Consider the following 25,682-nt stretch of genomic DNA (forward strand, 5'->3'; position numbering starts at 1 on the left):
GACCCTTTATAGCTGTGTGACCTCATTTTCTAATCCATCTTATCGTCTTTCATGTTTTGGGCCTTTATGAAGCTAATTAGCTACCTCTCCTTGTCAAACAGCAGTCAGCAGTGTGTTCTTCATGTGAACATACTCAGAAAGTGGCAGACTCAGAGGGGTAAGAGAGAGAGAGAGAGAGAGAGCGAGAGAGAGAGGGAGAAATGTTCCATATTATAGCATAGAGCTAATGACCAAATGAGGAAAAGAAAGAAAAAAAAGAAAAAGGTAAAGAAGACAATGAGATAGACAGAAGAGAGAGAGACAGAAGAGAGAGAAAGGTAGCAGAGAGAGGTAGGAGAGAGAGAAATGTAGAAGAGAGAAAGAGAAGAGAGAAGGGTAGAAGAAAGAGAGGAGAGAGAGGAAGAAGAGAGAAAGCAAGAGAGAGTGATGTTAAACTTTAAATAAGAATGGAAAAAGTAAAGAAAAACTTAACTGCAGTGCAGCTTCTAATGGAGAAATAGAGACTTAATTAAATATGATAAAACAGGCTTGGGGGTCCAATGTGAAGAGTACTGTGAACAGTAGTGATATATGTCACTACATATGATATATGATATATAAAACACAGGCTGTCAGAGGCACACAGCTATGATCCAACATGACATCACCATTAAGATTAAAACTGGAAATACAGCAACCAGACGCTTCAGTCCTCAGAGTTATATCACAAACTAAAGTCAAGACTGTGGGTTCCTGTCTCTTCCTGGTGGACTTGGCCACCTCCGTGTAGATGTACCGTGGCTGTATGAAACACGTGCAGTCGTTAAAATGACAGCCAGGCCGGCTGCTCTGATGCTGTTTGCTCGTGTTTCGTAATTAGCATCGCAGGAGACACGTCAGATGTAGAGCAGGTGGTAGCACACGTCAACCTTTAAGCAAGCATGACATTCAGAAACGAATGCTTCATCGCGAGGCTCCCTATCCACCCCTGTCTACACGATAGCTTTACGGGAAGAGGTATATTGATCAAAACGACATGTCCTCTGCTGATTGGTTCCTCTGTAAAGCAATGGTGATGCTAAATGCACGTTCACAATTACTGATTGCTGATCACTGGCATGTGAGCTATGTACGTTTAAATCAATGGTGGTTTAAATTGATGTCCACACACTCAGTCTGTATTGTCTATCGTTTTGCATGCTTCTATCCAAGACGATTACATTCAAGCACCTACAAGCACCTGGGAGATGGTCTGGCTTGCTGGTGGATGTACTGATGCCGGGGTTGGATGTGCCATTTCCACAAGAGGTCGTGCTGATGCTCCTACCAGAGTCTCACCATCTGCACTGAAGGGACTGTGACTTGGCCGGAGAACAAGATCCTTAACTATAACTGTAGAACCACCTTTTGTCCACAAATATGGACTTGTGCTAATGGGCCGCCAAATGGAGGATGGGTTCCCTTTTGAGTCTTGGTCCTCCCGAGGTTTCTTCCTAATCCCCACCACCATAGGGAGTTTTTCCTTGCCACTGTCGCCTTTGGCTTGCTCATTAGGGATCTCGACCAATACGACTGTAAAGCTGCTTTTTGACAACATGTGTTGTAAAAAGCGCTATATAAATAAATTTGACTTTGACTTTGACAATTAGGGCTTCCTTGCTGAAAGTAGAGTAAGACTGACACAGACAAAAAGGGATCAGAAGAAAGTCAGTAGACCAGTAGATCAGTAGATCAGTAGATCAGTAGATCAATAGATCAGTAGATCAGTAGATCAATAGATCAGAAGATCAGTAGATCAATAGATCAGTAGATCAGAAGATCAGTGGATCAATAGATCAGTAGATCAGTAGATCAGAAGATCAGTAGATCAATAGATCAGTAGATCAGAAGATCAGTAGATCAGTAGATCAGAAGATCAGTAGATCAATAGATCAGAAGATCAGTAGATCAGTAGATCAGAAGATCAGTAGATCAGTAGATCAGTAGATCAATAGATCAATAGATCAGAAGATCTCCAGGATGATCTGGCGTGGGACAACCTTCAACAACTAGTGACTACAGCCAGATACCTCTCCTTCTGTAAAATTATCTCTGTAAAATGACCTTCATATTATGATGTGATGCATATGTGATTCGATTGTTTTGCCTCATGACAACTACGAGCACTTAATCCTAATCTGGATGAGTAGAAGACACAGTCCAGACTCCTGCAGAACATGTTGTGTCAGTCACACAGGGGACCTGGTTCAACTGAACAGGATGCAAGTGAGTTTTACAGACTTTACAGACCCTCATTTACATTTTACGACATTTGGCAGACGCCCTTATCCAGAGCGACTTACATTTTATCTCATTTTTATACAAGTGAGCAATTGAGGGTTAAGGGCCTTGCTCAGGGGCACCTCAGTCATGGCCTCAGGTCTGGGAATCGAACCCACGACCCTCCGGTCACAAGACCAGTTCCCTAACCACCAGACCATGACTGCCCTCAGATTCAGGATCCAGGGTTTGCCTTTCTCCTGATAATAATTATTATTGGAGTAACAACAACAACAGCAACAACAACAACAATGAAAAATAAAAAATAAATAAAATAATAAATATAATATTAATAATAATAATAACAATAATAATAATAGTATATTCACTGCCCCCTGCCCATTGCCCTGTGACAGGGCTGGGTCTGCTGGAGTGATGGGGGGGGGGGGGGGGGGGGGGGGGGGGGGGGGGGGGGGTCTGCTGGAGCTGCTCTCCTCCCCTCCTCTCTTCTCCCCTCCCTCCTCCTCCCCCCCCTCCCTCCCCTCTCCTCTCTCCTCCCCTCCCTCCTCTCTCCTCCTCTCTCTAGGGATTTGCACATTTGTTACATAAGCTACTGAACAGGCTGCGTTGACTTGGTACAGAAGGGTTGACATCACTTCAGCTGACAGAGTTGATCCTCTTTCTCCCACTATAACGATCTCCCCACTCTCACCTGTCTTTACACAGCAAGCAGTATTAAATTCACTCTTGCAATCGTTTATACAAATTTAACTAGACAAATTTAAATTGGAAGAGTTAATATTAAAGTTTACAATTAAACATTTGTAGGCACTAATTCAACACTGTAAGAGTTCAGTCAAAGTTAAATGGGTTAATCCCACACTGTTGTAGTTAGTTAGGGTTAGTTCAGACCTTTAGGTGTCATTGAAACCTTTTGGACAGTTATGCAGCAGAAACATTCAGATACCTTATTTGCATATTGAGTTTAGGTGCTACAGTATGTGCTCTTTGCCATGGCAACCATCTGGCATGTAGGACAGAGTGAAGCAGGTACACACACATACAAGTACACACACAGACACACACACACACACACACACACACACAGCAAGAAATAATCAAAGTAAGAATGAAAGAAAGAAATGTGTGTATTCTAGATTTCTAGAATACACTTTCAAATGAGAAGCACCTCTAAATACATCAGCTCTTAATTCTGTTTTGAGCCGTAGACTGCTTCACAATTTAGCTACATTTAATCAGATGGATTTTGAAATCTGATTACAACTAATATATTGCTAAGAATTCAAAAGGCATCAATACAATGGGTTTCTGTAAATGATTGCTGTACACAGCAGGTGCTTCTCAATGACAGAAAGCATGTAATTGTATTAGGGTGTGTGGACATGGAAACACACATGAGACCCGATTATGACCCATGAGTCAGGAGTCACTGCTAACACTACAGGCCAATCGACAAGCAGATTTGTTCACAGATTGAGATTAAAGTGTATTGTAAATAAGGTTGATGGTACTATCACCGTATCCTTTATTACTGACACTGTTGTACAGGCAACATTCTACATGAATGCAGGAGTGACTGCAGTAGGGGATATCATGCAAATATGAGCACATGATAAAGAGAAGATGTACTATACGCTAGATTCTCCCAGTCAACTCTTAAGTGCTATAAGTGTGGAAGCATGTAGAAGCAACAACATTTATGAAGAGGTAGACCAAACTAAATTACACACCAGGCAAGAGACAGAGTGCTAAAAAATGCATCACTTATAAAGCTTCTGGATCTTCATACCCTATCATCTGCTGCAAAGTTCCCAACTGCCTCTGGAAGTGACATTAACACCAGAACTATGAATCAGGAGCTTAAATGACTTTCTAACCAGCTGCATACAAGCCTCAGACTGCAATACACAACGTCAGGTATTGACTAGAAGGGTGTAAAGTCACCGTTGGAATGTGTTCTCTGGAGTGACAAATCACGTTTCACTATCCAGCTGTCTGACAGATGAATCTGCGTTTGGTGGAGGCCGGGACAACATTACTTACCAGACTGCATAGTGACCACAGTAAAGTTTGGTGGAGGTGAACCAATGGGCCTGTTTTTCAAGGTTTGGGCTCTTTAGCTGCAGTGAAAGGTAAGATTGGTGCTACAGCAGTGATTTTAGACAATTATATGCTTCCAACTTTGTGGTAACAGTTTGGTAAATATCCTTTCTGGTTCCAGCATGATTGTGCACACCTGTGTACACACTGAGGCCCATAAAGAAATGAAAAGACTGCAGAAAGACCTGTCCCCAGCCCCACTGCAGAAAGACCTGTCCCCAGCCCCACTGCAGAAAGACCTGTCCCCAGCCCCACTGCAGAAAGACCTGTCCCCAGCCCCCTGCACACCTTGGAGATGAAGGGTGATTGCCAATTGAGTCCATTCTTGTCCAACATTAGTGCCTGACCTTACAATGTTGCTTCACTGAATGGACACACATTTCCACAGACAACGTTCAAGAGTTGGGCTAAAAGGTTGGTTAGGCTAACTCCATATTAACGTCTCTGGTTGGGCTAACTCCATATTAATGTCCCTGGTTGGGCTAACTCCATATTAATGTCCCTGGTTGGGCTAACTCCATATTAATGTCCCTGGTTGGGCTAACTCCATATTAATGTCACTGGTTGGGCTAACTCCATATTAATGTCCCTGGTTGGGCTAACTACATATTAATGTCCCTGGTTGGGCTAACTACATATTAACGTCTCTGGTTGGGCTAACTCCATATTAATGTCCCTGGTTGGGCTAACTCCATATTAATGTCCCTGGTTGGGCTAACTACATATTAACGTCCCTGGTTAGTCTAACTCCACATTAATGTCCCTGGTTGGGCTAACTACATATTAACGTCTCTGGTTGGGCTAACTCCATATTAACGTCTCTGGTTGGGCTAACTCCATATTAATGTCCCTGGTTGGGTTAACTACATATTAACGTCTCTGGTTGGGCTAACTACATATTAACGTCTCTGGTTGGGCTAACTCCATATTAACGTCTCTGGTTGGGCTAACTCCATATTAATGTCCCTGGTTGGGCTAACTCCATATTAATGTCCCTGGTTGGGCTAACTACATATTAACGTCTCTGGTTGGACTAACTCCATATTAATGTCCTTGGTTGGGCTAACTCCATATTAATGTCCCTGGTTGGGCTAACTCCATATTAATGTCCCTGGTTGGGCTAACTACATATTAACGTCTCTGGTTGGACTAACTCCATATTAATGTCCCTGGTTGGTCTAACTCCATATTAATGTCCCTGGTTAGGCTAACTCCATATTAATGTCCCTGGTTGGATTAACTCCATATTAATGTCCCTGGTTGGGCTAACTCCATATTAATGTCCCTGGTTAGGCTAACACCATATTAATGTCCCTGGTTGGTCTAACTTCACATTAATGTCCCTGGTTCAGTATATGTGTGATGGTCATACACCTCTTGTCCATAATGTATATACACTGTCCAGTAGAATGAGAACAGATAACTTTAACAGCATCTGATTCTCCTTTCTCCTAACTCCAATATTTACATGCAGTAAATATTATTATTATTATTATTATTATTATCATCATCATAAGTATTAATATTAATTAACACCTAAAACATTTGACCTAAATTGTAAGCATTTTTAATCCTATTGTTGACTACAATGTTGGGGTGGTTGCTGAGGGTCCCCGGAAGTAAACACTGAGAGGAGGAAAATATTTATTTTGATAAGTATTACTGCCCTGAGTTCATGGTCTGCTTCGAATACGAGCTGAACTCCAGAATGGCTATTGTACCGCAGACCTTAATGAGAAAATAGCAAGACACGTTTCAGCACCACGGTCAGTACCTCCAGCAACAATAGCAGCGGGCGACGCTAGCGCGTTGAATACACACCATTATACACAAAATCGAATCCATGGCCAACTGCAATCATGTCATTGGAGATTAACCTCGATTCAGAAGTCAGGGCCGACCATTTTCAGGCAATGACATCAAAGGGGAATATAATCTAAATAATAAACATAACAGGCGTTATTTCACTTTTTGAAGGGATGGAAATAGACGCAGGGAGTATGTTATTGAAATGTAGAGGTTCCCGCTGGAACCTGTCACGCAACCCTGCCGTTAGCTCGAGATATCAATTAAGAAATTGTTTTACACACGTTTCATTACGTGAATTCACTCGTCGATGTCGAGTAATAGCCTATTGCACTGTCAAAAGCACTGACATGATAGTTCAGTATCCGATATTAATGCCTGTGTGCGCCACAGTCATGCACCAGGGTCCCAAGAGAGTCCCACTTAAAGCAAAAACAAAATTACCGTTTGTCTCACCGCTTACCGCACCTCTGACACCTTTTGAAGTCGATGATGACAATACAGACCCACAACAGTCTTTGAGTCAGTGCGACAAATCCGTTTATGAAATCATGCAACACGCGAACGCTGCTGGTCGTGAACTACTTCATACATACGTCAAGTAAAAGCACTTCGTATTACTAAGTGGACATTTGACCCTGAATTTTGCTAACCTATCATCAAGACGCATCGTCGATTCAGCTGCATCTTACCTCGGAGGGTGTTCGCTGTGTGGTCCACTGCAGTTCACAGTGGAGCAAGTGGGTGGCGTAGCGCAAAGCACCCAGGAGCAGAAGGCACCCAAGCAGGATTCATTTCCGTTTACGTATCGTGAAATTCTCGCGCGCACCTCACGCCAAACCAGTTGCACAACGTCCTACAAAGGGACATAATGTGAGACTAAAAGAAACACTTTTCGTCGACGATCTGTCTCCATGATTGTGCCACAGCGCGAGGCTCTCTCCCCGTGATGCAATCACGCGCATCTCTTGGGCATTGGGCAAGGGGCGTTGGGTAGTTGTAGTAAAAGGGGTTAAATTATTCAGACGCTCTTTCTATGTGATGAGAGATACAAACATTCATTATTTATTATGCCGATCTACAACAAAGCCGTTATGATGCCGTTGAAAATGACGAGACGACAAACCTATTTTGCAACAATAGATACATATAGGACCTGTCATCAGACATCTTTTCAAAGGCCGGGGACAAAAATCATACTCTGTGGTGAAAAGCTGGCATGACTGTGAAATACAACAGGGTTATGCAAACCTACTAGCTTAGCAAAGCTCACTTAAATCCTATTGAAGATAGTCACCACCTTGCTTTATTAAAGTTTCATTACAACAAACGCTTAAATGTTAAAGATGCTCTCCACTGCTGGTGTGGTGTGGGGCACTATTCCTCTTTCATACACCCACTGTAGCATATCATCCGTTTGCTGTTGTACTTTTCCGTTCTTTGCTTCAGTAAAATGTCAAATCCCCTGCAGGTCTCCACGAGAGAGATAGATGACTGCGAAATTATTATCGTGTCTCGCACATTAATTTCATTGCCTTAAAAACTTCCTCCACCATGACGTTGGACTGTCTAGTAGAAGAAACAGACACCTGACATTTTTAACAGTGGAGAAGCAGACATCTGAAATCTCCCTGCTGCCTCCTGTCTGAGAAACGGGGCTTTAGGCCTCGTGTTGCAGTCAGGCTGAAAGGAAGTGTTACTCGACGGACACTTTCCAGTTATTGGCCATCTACAAAATGTCAACTAGACTGGCGTATGACTTTTTTAGCCTCTGAACTACATCAGTAGACAGCAAAAATAATGACTAACACCATGCTGTGTTAAAACATCAGAACACAACACTGGAAATCGTAATGCAACAATCGAGGTTTTTCTTCGGTGGGAATGGAGACACACGCTTTTATGATCGTTGCTCATCCAGATAAATACAGACACCGCTGAGAAATAACGCAATGTCTGCGAGAGTCACTGAGTCACAGAGATAATTATTTTGTTAGAGTATTTAAATGTTTCCAAAGCAGGTTCAAAATAATGTCTCATTTACAGTGCAGCTGTCGTTCATAATGAGGGCGCGTGCTGCTAATTGGTGGTGCACTGTTGCCCCCCGTGGACCGGTGACCGGTGCTCTTTCAGGTTTGGTTCTCGACAACGCTGGCTGCCGGTACCGCTCGTTAGACCCGCTACTGGCACCGTGATGTAGCTGTACGCTTCCGTGATGCAGCAGCTATTGGTGTGAGCCCTTTAATCTCTACCCCCGTGATACACGGGCAGAAGCTTCCTTGCCATGTGAAGAGGCCAGAGGTGAGTGAGGTGAGACAAACACCTTCCTGTTTGAGGAGAGTCAGAGTCATGTAGAACAAAATGGCTCCCTGGATGCATTTATTAGGAGTCATGCAAGAGCATCAAGACTACTGCCAAATGAATAGGAAGTTAATTAGTGGGAGAGAAGAGAGACTTCCCTAGGGGTGAGGGAACGTCTACACTGGAGGAGCAGTCTGTAGCCAGTCTGTCTCCTATTCTAATGTCCACAAAAACCTACAAACAGACCAAAATCTATCAGAAAAATTGTTCTTGTTGCTATTACAACTGCCACAAGAATTGTCCAAGAAACTGTTGAGGAACTTCAATTATTTATACAACAGAGTATGTAAATCTGTAGTTATGCAGAATCTTGCTAAGTAGTTCTTAGGAATATGACTATGCAGAAAATGTTTTAAGCATATTCAGGAGTCCAGGATGTTGTGACAGCCATTTGCAGTCATTTCTCTCAGTGTGAGAGCTACATGAAACACCACTGTCATGACTCCTTCAGCCAACACCACTGTCATGACTCCTTTACCCAACACCACTGTCATGACTCCTTTAGCCAACACCACTGTCATGACTCCTTCAGCTAACACCACTGTCATGACTCCTTTAGCCAACACCACTGTCATGACTCCTTCAGCTAACACCACTGTCATGACTCCTTTACCCAACACCACTGTCATGACTCCTTTAGCCAACATCACTATCATGACTCCTTCAGCCAACACCACTGTCATGACTCCTTTACCCAACACCACTGTCATGACTCCTTTACCCAACATCACTATCATGACTCCTTCAGCTAACACCACTGTCATGACTCCTTTACCCAACACCACTGTCATGACTCCTTTAGCCAACATCACTATCATGACTCCTTCAGCTAACACCACTGTCATGACTCCTTTACCCAACACCACTGTCATGACTCCTTCAGCTAACACCACTGTCATGACTCCTTCAGCTAACACCACTGTCATGACTCCTTTACCCAACATCACTGTCATGACTCCTTCAGCTAACACCACTGTCATGACTCCTTTAGCCAACACCACTGTCATGACTCCTTTAGCTAACACCACTGTCATGACTTCTTTAGCTAACACCACTGTCATGACTCCTTTACCCAACACCACTGTCATGACTGCTTTAGCCAACACCACTGTCATGACTCCTTTACCCAACACCACTGTCATGATTGCTTTAGCCAACACCACTGTCATGACTCCTTTAGCTAACACCACTGCCGTGACTCCTTCAGCCAACACCACTGTCATGACTCCTTTAGCCGACACCACTGACTTTCAGCTGTTTGTCTGGGTGACATTTATCCAGCACAGTGTGTGCTCTTCTGTCTGTAAAGCTCGTGAAATGTGGAATATGCCCCAGATTCAGATGGCAGAGGACACTAAGGACAAACCACAGTCTCTCTATGTATCCTCTCAATGGTATTTCCCCTATGAAACAAAGTTGCAGGCAGCAAGCAGCTTGCCACTGAGATTATCAGACAGGTCACTTTTGAGGGAAACTGAATGTTGATGAGAGTCATGTGACTGTGGATTTATCTTCGCTATTACACTACACAGCTCAATCACTATTACACTACACAGCTCAATCACTATTACACTACACAGCTCAATCGCTATTACACTACACAGCTCAATCGCTATTACACTGCACAGCTCAATCGCTATTACACTACACAGCTCAATTGCTATTACACTACACAGCTCAATCGCTATTACACTACACAGCTCAATCGCTATTACACTGCACAGCTCAATCGCTATTACACTACACAGCTCAATCGCTATTACACTACACAGCTCAATCACTATTACACTACACAGCTCAATCGCTATTACACTACACAGCTCAATCGCTATTACACTGCACAGCTCAATCGCTATTACACTACACAGCTCAATCGCTATTACACTACACAGCTCAATCACTATTACACTACACAGCTCAATCGCTATTACACTACACAGCTCAATTGCTATTACACTACACAGCTCAATCACTATTACACTACACAGCTCAATCACTATTACACTACACAGCTCAATCACTATTACACTACACAGCTCAATCACTATTACACTACACAGCTCAATCGCTATTACACTACACAGCTCAATCACTATTACACTACACAGCTCAATCACTATTACACTACACAGCTCAATCACTATTACACTACACAGCTCAATCGCTATTACACTACACAGCTCAATCACTATTACACTACACAGCTCAATCACTATTACACTACACAGCTCAATCGCTATTACACTACACAGCTCAATCGCTATTACACTACACAGCTCAATCACTATTACACTACACAGCTCAATCACTATTACACTACACAGCCACAATCTTCAACTTCTCTTTTCCTATTCATCTCTCCCGGGCGGATTAGCACCTCCACCTCTAGTCTTCAGTGAGGATCTCCACCTCTAGTCTTCAGTGAGGATCTCCACCTCTAGTCTTCAGTGAGGATCTCCACCTCTAGTCAGGAAGTTTCTACTGCTGTGCAGGATTGGCTCCTCTCTTCTTCCTGCTCCACTCAGAGGGAGAGTACCATGGGCTGCTGTGATTGGCTGTGTTTTGCAGTCTACTGTGTCAGTCATCCAATGAGAGGCTCTGGATGTGATCACTCTAACAGGGCACCATCTGGAGCGTGGAGCTGTGGAGGGTGTGGCAGGACTGAGCAGCTCGTGAAGAAGCTTAATTAATAAGTCCAGAGCGACGGCACTGCAGAATGAAGCAACATTTCCATTTCCTTTGATCAATACACAACTAGTCATTACAACCAATTAGTATTTTTACACATTAGGGTAAAACAGTGATCTCTATGTAAATGGTGCAAAGATGCTACAGCTGGAGTCAGATAGGGTGTGTTTGATACTGCAGTCTCCCTGTGACATCTAGAATATCAATGCACTTTTGAAGAACAAGTCAACAGTTTAGTTCTAATAACAGAAACACAGATGTGTGTGTATTAATCTTCAATGCAGATTGCCCTCAGCAACAACGTCCTGTCTTCTCACACATCATAGTGTTTCTCCTGCATATGCAGGGGTGGAGAGTAATAGTGAAGTGGTTTGATGAAGCGGTCCAATTAGGTTTGCTGGATTACTACTGTTGCACTGATGGCTTTAGGAGCTTTTCACAAATTGGATTCATCAGCTTTATGTAAATATCCATAAATAGACACGTTCATAGTAGAACAAGTGCAAATAAACAGAATCTGAGAGAGGAATCCTGCCACAGATTTCAAATCACCAAAACTACAATATTCTCACTGTCTATCCAAGACAGAGCCAAATAAAGAGAAGACTGTAAAAGGGCCTGTCACGCCCTCCCTCACATGACCAGCTGCTGAGATGTTAAACATGATGAAGTCTTGATTTCTTGGTAGTCATTAGTCCTGGCTGCTCTGGTGTCATGTAGAGTTGCGGGGGCGTGAGAAGGGGAGTGCCTCAAGGGCCCTGCCAAAGACCGTCAGACTTCAAAGAGCCATGTTGGAGCTGCGCGTACACGACTGCTGTAGTGAGCACCAGGACTAACGCTGCACCGTTGTTTCCCTGGATGAGTTTCAGTCTTCATCTCCCCTGTGATCTGGGCACAAGCAGGAGGTGTGGGTGGTTGCTATAGCAACACCGGCTTCGGCAGGCATGTGTTTGTGGGCATGGAAGAGACGGAGGTCGCAACAGAACCAGTGATTATGAGTATAGAGCCACAGGTCTTTATTACCACCTAATACACACACATATACACACACGCACATGCACACACACACACATATACACATATACACACACGCACACACACACACACACACACTTTAAATTTTTTATTCCTCTCTCCATGTTGCTTTCACTCTTTATTCTTTTTCTCACCATCACTCATTTCTCTTTCATTCTCTTTCTCTGTCACAATTTTACAGAAACAATATGAGAGTTACACACATCTCCAGTTTATTACCAGCATGTCACTGTATGCACACCCACTCACAGATGAGACTTACATACATATCCAGTTTATACCAGCATGAATGTCCATTTAGATTAAGCACTTTGCACCATTACACCAGTAGCACACAGTACTATCGCTGCTTGTAACCTGTGGTTACCTTCACGACTCTGTGGGGATTAAATATTCCCATGATTACATGGCTTAGCTCTGTGGAAAATGGAGAACTTAAATATCTAGAGACAAAACATCAAAGCCTGAAATGCATTTACCTAGCAGATTTATTTCAAATGGAAAATAGGTCTGCACCTTGTATAAATATATAATATATATATTTATTATAATATATATAATAGGTCTGCACCCTGTATAAATGTATAAATATATAATATATATGTTTATTATAATATATATAATATAATTGTCACGTTGTGGGGGGGCCCCTTGCCGGTTGCCCCCGGTTACAGCGGCAGCGGTCCTGTTTTTGGTCACATGATGTTCGTCCCTCAGGTGGGCGGGACCCGTGATCCGTCTCACCTGAGGGTCGTTTGTTCGTCTATATATGTCTTGTCTTTGTACCAGTTGGCTGCTGGTTATTATTTCCTTAATCTGGATCTATGTCACGGGTATTTGGTTTGCGCACTTTCTATTAAACCATCCTCTTTCCCTGAGACTTGGTGTGATCGCTTCCTTTTTAGTTGTTCACACTGCCCGTCACAATAGGTCTGCACCCTGTATAAATATATAATATATATTTTTATTATATATAATAGGTCTGAACCCTATATAAATATATATTATATATTTTTTTATTATAATTGTCATGTCCAGCTCCGCCCTCCTCCCTAGTCCCACCTAGTTTCTCTTTGGTTCCCCTTCTGTCTGTCACACCCCTGTCTTCAGTGCCCACACCTGTGTCTCGTTTCTCCTCCCTGTTCCCAGGTATCTAATGGCACATTTCCACTAGGGCCTACTTGGCGCGGTACGGTTCGATTCACGACGGTTTGTGAGTGTTTCCATTAGTACCAGTTCCCTGTGAGCCGGCCCCTTTGGGTACTTTTTTCGTACCGACTCGCTTGAGGTTCTAACCGTTCCGAAGCGGTACAGTTCTGTGACGTGGAGGAACAGCATGACACTGATTGGCCAGGGAGTGTCGTCACAGGTTGTGTCAGGAGAGCGACTCCTCCGCTATGCTATGGACTCCTCAGCCATTTTTAAAACCCAAGGAGCGAAGTCTGTTCCCTGGTCAAACGCCGAGGTACAAACCTTTCTGTTAATAATCAGCGATCAAAAAATCCAGGGCGAACTGGACGGGGCCACTAGAAATGTAAAGGTTTTTAGCGAGGTTTCCGCGCTAATGGCCACTCATGGCTACCAGCGGTCCATTCAGCAGTGCCGGTCGGTCCAAGCTAAAAAAGCTTAAAGCGATTACCGGGCGGTGAAGGACCATAACGGACGCAGCGGAGCAAACCGCAAAGACTGGAAATGGTTCCAGCAAATGGATGCCATATACGGTCACCAGCCAGCCAGTAACAGAAGAGAAAACGTGCCGGACAATGTCGGTGCTGGAGGCCACGGAGAATGGTGAGTGTATTGTGATTTCAGTTTTACTATTAGGCTCGTAAAAGATGTAATATGAACGTAATATGAACGCATCTATTGTAAACGCAGGAATTTAGAGCTGTGTTTGTAGTTAATGTTACCACCACAGTCACTACCGTACAATAGCTAGCTCTTAGCCTTGCTAGTTGCTAGTTAGCTGTAGCCATAAACACAGCATGAGCAGCGATGACGTGCTACACATTTTGTGCAGTTACGCTATATTGTTGTTGCTTTCACGGGAATGCTTGTGTTTAATATTTGTTATTTTTTACGTTCAAGATTCCCCTTCCACTGACGAGGCGAGCGGAGTTGGCGGAAAATGTTTCCTTCAACCGGGCTTTCCTCGGGGTGCTTGGCGAACTTGTGAACACCATGCGAGACAGACGCCAGTAAAAGCACACAAAATGTTGCTTGTAGTACTATAAATATTTATTTCATATAAAGCTATACGTATATATTTGCTTTTTGCACTTTTTTTAACTATAACTATATTATTTACATATGTTGTACTTTAAATATCTATATTTCATAATAAAGTTTGATTTCATTTGATTGTATGACTGATGCTTTTTATGCAGGGTGTGTTCAGCCTGTTTGAGTAATACCAAATAATTATCAATAATTAGAGCAACCACATACAATAATGAAGATACAGATAAATAGGATACAATAATGCTATGTGTTAAGGGGCATCGACCGGTGTTGTGGTCGCATACAAATGATGTCACGACACTACAACCCGCGCGCCAACAGCGACTCCACCCACATTGGGGTGGTTCACCATTGTAATGGAAACACAACGCGACCGTACCGTTCCGTTGCGAATTGACCCGTATCGAACCGTACCGCGCCAAGCAGGCCCTAGTGGAAATGCGCCATAATCCCCTCTGTCTTATCCGCTCATTGTCGGTCATTGTGTTTGTAAGGTTTCCTGTGTTTTTGTCTCTCCGTGTTCTGTATCTTGTGCTTCCCCTTCGCTTCTCCCATGCGCCGGTCCGGTTTGTTCTGTTTTGCCTTCCCTGTTTGGTTCTCGTTTCACTTTGCTTCTGTTTCTCTTCCTCTCTCCTGTGCTTACTGTTTCTCACCGTCATTTAATTAGTTCATTCTTGTTCAACGTTTGTAAGTCTCCCTGTCAGTATTATATCCCTATGCAGTTTGGTTTAGTTGAACGTTCTTCTCTCTTGTTTAGGTTTGTGTATGTTTTGCCCTGTATGTTTCTATCTTCTGGTTCGTTTAGTTTAACTGTCCGGTTTAAGTAGTAGTCGTCATGTGTTTGTGGTTGTTAGGATGTCCGTCGTTGTAGTCTATTAATCCTTCCAGTAGTATGTTAGAGTGTAATCTGTAATGCGTTTAAAGTAGTTTTGTTTATTGTGTTACGTGGTGGTTGTGTTGTCTCTCTTATGCTCGCCCAGTGTGTAGTCTCTTTTCTGTAGTTGTTCTATTCTGTTTTTTTTTTATTTAATAAATATTAATACTGCTTGCGTTTGCGTCACGCCCGCCCTTTGATTCATTACAATAATATATACTGCATAATAGTCTGTACCCTGTATAAATATATATTATATATTTTTATTATAATATATATAATATAATCGGTCTGTGTGACGGGCAGGGTGAGCGAAATAAAATAGAAGCGATCACGTCAAGTCTCAGGGAAAAAGGATGGTTTAATTGAGAAAGTGCGCAAACCAAAAACCTGTGACTTGATCCAAATTAAGGATATAATAACCAGCGGTCAACTGGTACAAAGACAAGACATATATAGACGAACAAACGACCCTCAGGTGAGACGGATAGCGGGCTCCACCCACTTGAGGGACGAACACAACACCACACCCACAGGACAAGCTGCTGCTGTAGACGGGGGCGACCAGTAGGGGGCCCGCCGTACCGTGACAGATCCCCCCTCCAAGCCGCACTCCCCTCCACCGGCTGTGCAGCCTACAGCGGCAGCACACAAAACAAAGGGGCAGGAAGGCAGAGACAAGGGACACACCCCCTGTAGTCCTGAAGCTGAAACACATAACAAAAAACACAAGTTAGCTCACCTCCCTGGGCGGGACCCTGGACCGACTGGGCCGTTATCAACACAAAACTACGCCCCGGTCGGTCACAGGGCCCTCATGCCCTAACTGGCATTCAGCCGCTTAGCCCCACTTTAGTGTGTGGACGAGGAGCTACGGCTCCTTATCCGTCCGAGGTGTGTGTGCACAGATTACCTCTCTGGGGCGTGGCCACGTCACCTCCTGGACGTACCTCCTCCCGGAGCTGACCCCTGCCCTTTGCTACGGGCCACCCCAGCCTCCTGGGGAGTCAGCCCCAGCCGGGGCCTCCCTTTACGAGGTGGACTCCTCCACCCAACCCAGGAGCGCCAGAGACCGAGGCCCAGAGCACCCTTGTCGCGGGCTGGGGAGCAGCCCCAAGGGCCTCCTGGTCACCCCGGGCAGGAGGGAGGATCTCCATCTTCAGCAGGTGCTCTTCAGACCGGAGCCCCATGGTCCCCAAACAGCCGGGGGCCCCAGCTCTATAGGGAGGGGCTCTTTAAGACCAGGCTCCAGTCACCCCACAACATAAGGGGGCTCTTGCCAAGTGGAGACCCCCACAAAGTCCAGGAACACCACGATCCACCACCAGGGAGAAGACCTGCACATAAAAACACACACAAACACAAAACACAAACGCGCACTAGCAACGCCCTCCGTGCCACACCCCGTGTACAAACAATGAACGAAACGAGACCCACACATGCGCGCTCGGTACATTTGTGACGCACCGCTCAGGTTCACAGTCGCTTCCCCACATAAAACACAAGACGAGAGGGGAGCGAGGCGATAGTGACGAGCGGCACCAACGTCACACACAAAACACTTAACACAGAACACAAACGAGCGACGCACACTGATCAACGTTACTGTTCACGCGTACACACTTTAACACCACACAACATGAAGAGTTGCAGCTGGTCATTCTGTGACGGGCAGGGTGAGCGAAACAAAATGGAAGCGATCACGCCAAGTCTCAGGGAAAAAGGATGGTTTAATTGAGAAAATGCGCAAATCAAAAACCCGTGACTTATATATATGACTTATATAATATAAAAGGTCTGTACCCTGTATAAATATATATATATTTTTATTATAATATATAAACTACAGATCTTCAGTACACAGCAGGTAGTGTCATTTCTAAATCATGTTTTTCTAAACTCACTCTTACAGTTCAGAGTAGGATGGAAAAATCATTATGCATGTACTTAATAACAACATAGAAATCAGTGAAATTAGGAAATTAGGTAACATTATTGTCACGTCCAGCTCCGCCCTCCTCCCTGGTCCCGTCTAGTTTTCCCCCGTTTTACTTGGTTTCCCTTCTCTTTGTCAGGGGCTTGTTAAGATAATAACGTGTCGTTCCCTCCCGTTATAGTGTATATATATTTCAGTGTATAACATATATTCATACGTTACAATTGTCATGTTGAAAAAGTGCTTGACAACCCCTAGTGCAGGGGTACTCAACTGGCGGACCGCGGTCCGGATCCGGACCCGAACGCAGTCCTGTCCGGACCCAATCTCATTCCTGATTAACTGGATACGGACCAAAACAAAGCCGGAGCATTTATTTCAGGGCTATTGACAAAACACTCCGTCACGAGTGTTACGTTTACCACCCCCGCTCAACAACTTACGTTCGCCACCCCCTCAACAACTTAAAATAAAAGCCTGCCTGGTTGACGCTTCGCGAGCGGCGCGAGGGTCCGCGCGGCGAAAATGACGTAATCGCTGTGGCTCCGCGTGTGCGCGAGTGCCTCGCGCGCTGTCGGTTCGCGAGGTCGTGCACCTCTCGAATTTTGTAACTTCGCGCGCGCCGCGCTTCAGCGCAATGAACAAAGTCACGTTTTCAGGGTTCATACACCTTTATAAGGTGGAATTCAAGCACTTGTACGTCACTTTCAAGGTCCATTTTCAAGGCTTTACGTTCGCCACCCCCCCGCTCAACAACTTACGTTCCCCACCCCCGCAACGGACCTCAGGTCACAGGTATCTGCCAAAATTGGACCGCGGACAAATTTAGTTGAGTACGCCTGCCCTAGTGTGTAGAGAATAGAGCATCGTCATGTACAAATACATCTGATAATCATGTACAAATACTTTCTGATTACCCAGATGAAGTGCAACACCCCCATAGGTTTAGCACGTAAGCTTCCCCATTACACAACTCAACCCTCATTGTTCTTCACTGTGTATTCCTGCTTTGCATTGCAACAACACACATTTAGTGCCCCATCAGATCCAAAAACATGACTTAGGTCTCATTAGGCTACAGCAGGGATGCCCAACAGCTTTGGGCTGTTATCAGTATTATCAGTACAGGCGAAGCCCCTAAAGCTTTTGGACTGTTGTGTGGTCCAGATTCAGTGGTGGCTGTATGGGTGAAAACCATACAATCCACTTCTATGTATCTTACCATGTCATGAAATCATCACTCAAGTTTGGCTTGTGCCAGCTTTCGACAGCTCTGGGGCACGTGCTCCGTGATTCTCCTGCACGTTCAGGAGAAAGCCCGTGGCCATGGCTTGGATGTTTCAAGGAGCTTGTCATCAGAACATTTCAAGGAGGTTGTTGATTTATTTGCTACTGAATTATTTTTGCCTCTAATAACAGTTATTTGCTAATCTACTTGTAGCTTTGTTCTCTTTTGGGTAATGAAATAAGGTTCTTTCTCAAGGCTCTAGACAGTTCTGTCCCATGTGGTGTTATTGTTGTCAGCATTACAGTAAGTCTGCAAGTGTATCAGTGGATTAAGTACTGCTTCTAATCATCAAACAGTTACACATGTTCGAGTGTGATGGCTTAACAGACACGGTTTTGGTATGAAGGACATTTTTACTTTCTGTGTTACTCATAGCACACATTTCATTTGCAGTTAAGAATGAGTTATGAATTAATAATAGCTAATAAAACTGCATGGCTTATCACAGGGGTTAACAAGTAGCCCTAAGCAATCCTATGCATTTCCTTTTTCAAAGAGCACTCTTGTCCACAGGAACTTGCACATATGTGTCAGTATGACAGACAACGTGCCCCCTGGGATCTAAACGCATTAACCTAATGTTACTAGCACATCATGCTACCTGCTACAGCGGAGCTACAAAAGTTGGGCGCTCCAGTGCCTGGAGATTCCAGCAGCTCCAGATTTTGGCACCTGACAGCAACCTCTGCACCTGAATCATGGCTGACAAACCTGCCTGTTTGGGGTGAGCGGCTGCCTCGGCTGCCTCGTCTGCCCACGCACCCTTCCAGCCTGATCCACGTCAACGGCAGCCAGACTCACCCCTGCCAACCCGTCCGTCATTCCACAAACACACAGGGCGCCTCTGAGCTCTGAAATAACGGCAAGGTGGGTGTTAAGCACCTACTATACACCTCAGCCAGCTCAGGCCAGGAATACAAAACTCATGCTCCCTTTCTTCTTGGTTAATAAAGTAACAACTATTAGGAATTCATTTAGCCAGCGTGAATCCATTCATCACACTGTGGTTTAATTTTTATATTGTTATGGTTATGATAATTTATCATGTGATTAAGCAGTGCAGTCGTATCAGGGAATCTTGGAACTGGAAGACTTCAAAGGAATTGAACACATTCCTCATTTTCAAATGTTAGTTTTGTTGTCACTTACTCAAAACAGCAGCCATACTTATTATCTGAAGTCGAAAACGTGTGAGAAAGCTGAAGGGGTAAAACCACGATGGTTAGTCAGCTATCTTCATGGAGAGGGTAAAGACAGGAGACAGCTCTGTGAGAATGCAGTCGGGCTCCGCCCCCTCTACTAGCTGTCTTCCCTGTCATCGTCTGGCTCCGCCCCCTCTACTAGCTGTCTTCCCTGTCGTCGTCCTGCTCCACGTGGAAGTGTTTTCCTTTCCCTGTGTGCCAACGTCACAAACAGCAGAGGCCTATCATGTACAGGACATGCATGTGTGTGTGTGTGTGTGTGTGTGTGTGTGTGTGTGTGTGTGTGTGTGTGTGTAATGGGAGCAAGGCCATCAGTATATGTGCTCAGTAAACATGCTGTTGCATAACAGACTCAAACAGGAAATTAAAACCAGCCAAGCAAACATTGATATTGTGTTCTGTTCATATGTTCAAACACCAGCTCAAAAACCCAGAGCTGGTCTCCACTGTATACACACACACACACCTGTTCCATTGCTGTATTGGACTCAAAGGACCATTCTCAGTGCTTGAAAGAGTCAGTCTGAAAGCTCTTGGATCCAGAGTAAAGTCATTTCTGTCACTATTGGCCTTGTACATGGGCATATTTTATAAACCCTGTGGCGTGAGCTCATTAATTAAATCCGACATTATTCGTAAAGCACTTTTTACAACAGGTTTCAAAGTAGATTTACTGAAATCATTTGCACAAAAATGTGGATCCAAACCCCTAATGAACAGGACAGTGTGACAGAGACATGAAAAGACCCCTGAGGTCAAGATGAAGAAACCTTGAGAGGCCAATCATCATCATCATCATCATCATCATCATCGCCATCATCAGGAGAATCTTAAGGAATTGCTGACAAATATTTATCAGAGCTACTCAGTTTATTCAGTGTGAAGCAGTTAGTAGTTCTATTCAGAGTCTGCACAGCACAAAACTAAAGATAGTCCAACAGGAGAGGTAAAGGTGGTAGTGATGGGTTCTTCACTGAAGTCTCCATGGCATCCAAGAACAGTTTTTGATATCTTCAGGAGAGTAGGAGGAACATGCAGATGATCCAGTCAGGTCCTGCTAGGGTCCATGGGGGACCGGCTTGGCTGAAGATAGAAGCTTGGCAGGTAAAGCTTCAGACAAGAGATCAGGTGAGCAGCTCGGCAGGGAAAAAGAAACATATAGTTAGCTGAGATAGGTAGCTCGGTTTGGGATGCCCTGACATTTATCGATGATTAATAGAGTGCAGAAGAGAATCTGTCAGAAGTAACTCTAACAGTTTAGATTAAAGGTGAGAGACAGGAGGACAGACATGTGGAATCACAGAGACATCAATACCCCTCAAGTCCTGGTGAACGTGTGGCTGTGGAGGGACAGCAGCACGTCTCCGTTTACCTTCACGCTTAATGTTTATCAACCACAAGATTTGCACTTTATCTAACATAAAATATTATTTCCTCAAAGACTGACAAAACAAAAGTTTTTAACCAAGATCTAAAAATTCACACTGTATCTGAGTCCCAAAATATGGCTGGATATTCCAAAGCTGAGTGGATTTTAATGAAACTGATCAAATCTTTCAAACTCTTCCTGTAACATCCATATAACTTCCTATAACCACCTTCATAAAGCAGCCACAAGTGACTTTTCAAGATTGATGTAAGAGTTTAGTCTAAGTGAATAGATGCAATGTCTTTGAACAACATCCAAATGTTGTCAGTGAAATCTGTTAGAGAGAGAGAGAGAGAAAGAGAGAGAGAGAGAGAGTGTGTGTGTGTGTGCATGTATGTACATGTGTATGTATTTGTTATTATCTTAACAAGCCCCTGAATTTTTGTTATTGATTGGCCATCTAACAATAATGCTAACTGGTTAAGTGGAGGAATCAATTAACTGGAAGAATCAATATTTTTATGACATTGAGAAAGCTGAGAAAGACAAACTTCAATTCAAAATCAATTGTATTTTGTTAGGTTTATTGTCTAAAATATAATAGCACACAAATGAACATTCAACATATTACCGCTGATTCTTAAGGAGTGGGACAAAACATGAACGAAAATGGATACACTGACAAATGACATAACAGAACAAATACTAATGACATAACAGAACAAATACTAATGACATAACGTATAGAACAAATACTTTTTTTGTGGCCCACCTCCACCCCCCCATCTTTGGAGGACAACTTTGTTTCTATGTACAGATCAGATGACAACAATTCTGTATAATATAGTGCAATAGTGATAACAATAATTGGGTTTAGGTGGACCATAAGAAGATGGTATATAGAAAAGAGGGGAAAAGAAAAGAGGGGGAGAGAAAGAATAAAAAGGGAAAAGACAGAAGGGCAAGAGAAAAAAAAACAACCAGCTCAAATAACCACTGCAAAGAAGAGCAGAAAGTGTACCCAAGACATATAGCACAAATTACTGTGATGTATGTGTATGAGTGAGTGTGTGTTTATGTGCAACATAAAAGTGCAACATAGGATAAATGTACAGAATGTACTTACCATCAAGGGTAGAAAGCTGCGACAACATTCCCCCAGAGGGCAGAGGTACGCAGAGATAGACCCACCCGCCCACGGCCCCCCCAGGAGCAGTGGAGTCCCAGGGCTGCACTCCCCAGTGGGCCAACCGCCACGCCGGAGCACCAAGCCGGGCCCCAGAACCCTGTAATCACAGGGGAGCAACAATAGAACAAATACTAATGACATAACAAAACAAATACTAATGACATAACTTATAGAACAAATACTAATGACATAACAAAACAAATACTAATGACATAACATAGAACAAATACTAATGACATAACTTATAGAACAAATACTAATGACATAACAAAACAAATACTAATGACATAACTTATAGAACAAATGCTAATGACATAATACATAGAACAAATACTAATGACATAACACAGAACAAATACTACTGACATAACAGAACAAATACTAATGACATAATAACATATAGAACAAATACTAATGACATAACGTATGGAACAAATACTAATGACAACACAGAACAAATACTAATGACATAATAACATAGAACAAATACTAATGACATAACACAGAACAAATACTAATGACATAACAAGTAGATCAAATACTAATGACATAACATATAGAACAAATACTAATGACTAGTGGTGTCCCGTTAACGGCATTCGTTAATTTGATACTCTTATCGGGCGATATAAAAATGATCGCCGTTAATCTATTCCTAAAGTTGGGTTGGGAACTGGGTCAAAATGGTTAAACAAACTATGATGACTTTCAACTTGATAGTTTAGCTCGGCTGTATTCCTAACCAAATTGCACAGTAGGGGCGAGAACGAGTTTTCAAACCTGTGAATTACAAATCGTTCGTGTGTTTACATGGATGCAGCCACGAAGTCGCCAGGTTTGCTTCATGGAAAATTCATTTTTAGGAACGTAAAGTGTTACCGGAGTGGAGCTCGTCGTGGAGCGGTCGTTTTCTGCATGGTCCTAGCGCTAGATTTGTCGCTATTTAAATATTTCTTTTTAACCGTTAAAATGTGCAGAGGACCAAAACCGGCTTTTGAAAAAAATTACGTAATTACAAATTACGTCTGTGAGGTTAAATGTGCTAAATGTTGGCTTACATTTCAAATATCATGTTTAGCTGAATAAACATGTTATCAACCCCTTTTAATGTACAGTATGTAGGCTTACAAATTCATGTTTAACTGAATAAACCGAACATGAGTAGCCTACATTTTATTGAGCATGTTTTTTTTCTTCAAGTATCAAAGTAGAACAGCTTCCTCAAGCAGTCATTGATGCATTTTGGAAACAGGAGATGAGTATCTGTATTAAGAAACCCTATCTCAAAAACTGACTTTTAGTCATTACTTGGGTAGCACGCATATGAGCCATTTTAATATAGATTAATCTAGATTAATTTCAAGATTTCAGTGAGTTTAATCTAGATTAAAAAAATTATTCTATGCCCACCCCTACTAATGACATAACATATAGATCAAATACTAATGATATAACGTATAGAACAAATACTAATGATATAACGTATAGAACAAATACTAATGACATAACAGAACAAATACTAATGACATAACTCATAGAACAAAAACTTATAGAACAAATACTAATGACATAACGTATAGAACAAATACTAATGACATAACCAGTGATGGCTTAGTTACCTTGAAAAAGTAATCCGATTACTTAGTTACGTTACTGATTACTTGATTTTAAAAGTAACTATGTTAGATTACAAGTTACTTTAGTAGTTACATTCAACAGCAAAATTAATTTTTCCAATACTCACTTTATTGGAAGTGCATTTTAACAGTAACAATGTATTGAAGCAGGTTCGGTAACCGAGGCAGAAACTGCTTAATCCAAAAATCCCGAGTAGGGAAACTTTATTGATAACGCAACCCTGGTGCGCACAGGCGCCGCCCCCCAGTGTCACTTAAAGGGCTAAGACTCTTTGAGTGGCCAAGTGCCTGTCCGTTAGGGAATTCACCGTGAGGAGTAGTCGCTACAGTATCTCCTGACATTACGTCTGTGTAGCTGCGCGGTATTATTTGTACATTTATTTGTAAACGTAATACAAGCAAACTGTTCAGTCAAACAGGTACTTGTTGTGAAACTAAATACCATTACAATTTCAAGCATTTTAAAATAGGCTACGTTAGTCAAAATTCCAGTACTTTTCAAACGTGGAACACAATGCAACATTAAAATTCATCAGGTAAATGTTCCTTCCCCTGTTTTTGAGGGGTGTTTCTTTATACTACCACATATCGTTACGGGAGGACACTGCAAAAAATGACGTGTAAAATGTGCTCGCGCTCTCACAGGGTCGCGCGCAGCGTGCGGAGTCGAGCGCTACGGTCAGACGCAAAAGTAGAACTGAGCCAAGAATATATATTTTTACTAGGGAAAATAAAAATAGTAACGCACAGTTACTTGGATAAGTAACTTTAATCTGATTACTGGACTGGAAATAGTGGTGCGTTATATTACTCATTACCGAAAAGAGTGGTAAGATTGGAGTAACGCGTTACTAAGTAAAGCGTTACTGACATCACTGGACATAACATAGAACAAATACTAATGACATAACATAGAACAAATACTAATGACATAACATAGAACAAATACTAATGACATAACATAGAACAAATACTAATGACATAAAATATATGTCACGGTGGGTCAGCCAGGTGGGTCAGCCAGGTGGGTCAGTCAGGTGGGTCAGTCAGGACGCCACCAGAGGGCACGCACACGCACTCCTTCCCTCACACGCACGCCCACAACATCACAGAGCACACCCTCTCATTCCCGAACACTCCCACCATCACAATCACCCGAATACTGACACCTGTCACTTAATGAGGTTGGGGTTGTATTTATTCCCACAAGTCACGCTGTTCAGTGCTGCACATTGTACCTGCACCCTCGCATCGCTTTTGAAAAGACCTGCTCTGCACATCGGATTGCTGCTTTTAAGTTTACTTTCTTCTTTGTTGCATTTATTTCATTGTCCTGCCTAGTGGCCTGAAATGTTTCTTTTGCAATGGAGATTAAAATCAGTCTCACTCAGCCTCTGCCTCCAGCTGCTTCTGTCCCGACGTCACAATATAAAACAAATACTAATGACATAACACATAGAACAAATACTAATGACATAACACATAGAACAAATACTAATGACATACGGTAAACAACAAATACTAATGACATAATGTAAAGAACAAATACTAATGACATAACACATAGAACAAATACTAATGACATAACGTAAAGAACAATACTAATGTATATGGAGATATACTTTGATACAACCTCCCAACATTAGTTTTTTTTTTTATCAACATGCCTGTTTTATTTTTGTTGCTCATTTTTTGTC

The 25,682-nt window shown here is 42.8% G+C and overlaps 1 protein-coding gene across 3 annotated transcripts in view; it reads right to left on the minus strand.

The window, feature by feature from the left end:
* Nucleotides 1-7,115, minus strand: part of slc7a14a (solute carrier family 7 member 14a) — a 28,110-nt gene extending 20,995 nt beyond the window's left edge. The window contains exon 1 of one of the 3 annotated variants that reach the window (XM_076976360.1): nt 6,858-7,115. The gene's annotated coding sequence lies outside the window, so the exon portion shown is untranslated. Of the gene's footprint in view, nt 1-6,180; nt 6,296-6,609; nt 6,796-6,857 lie in introns of those variants that run through there. The other 2 variants (XM_076976361.1, XM_076976362.1) reach the window with 2 other exon arrangements.
* Between the last annotated feature and the right edge of the window lie 18,567 nt (nt 7,116-25,682).

The sequence above is a fragment of the Brachyhypopomus gauderio genome, chromosome 16 (genome assembly GCF_052324685.1).
Source record: "Brachyhypopomus gauderio isolate BG-103 chromosome 16, BGAUD_0.2, whole genome shotgun sequence".
Classification (NCBI taxonomy): domain Eukaryota; kingdom Metazoa; phylum Chordata; class Actinopteri; order Gymnotiformes; family Hypopomidae; genus Brachyhypopomus; species Brachyhypopomus gauderio.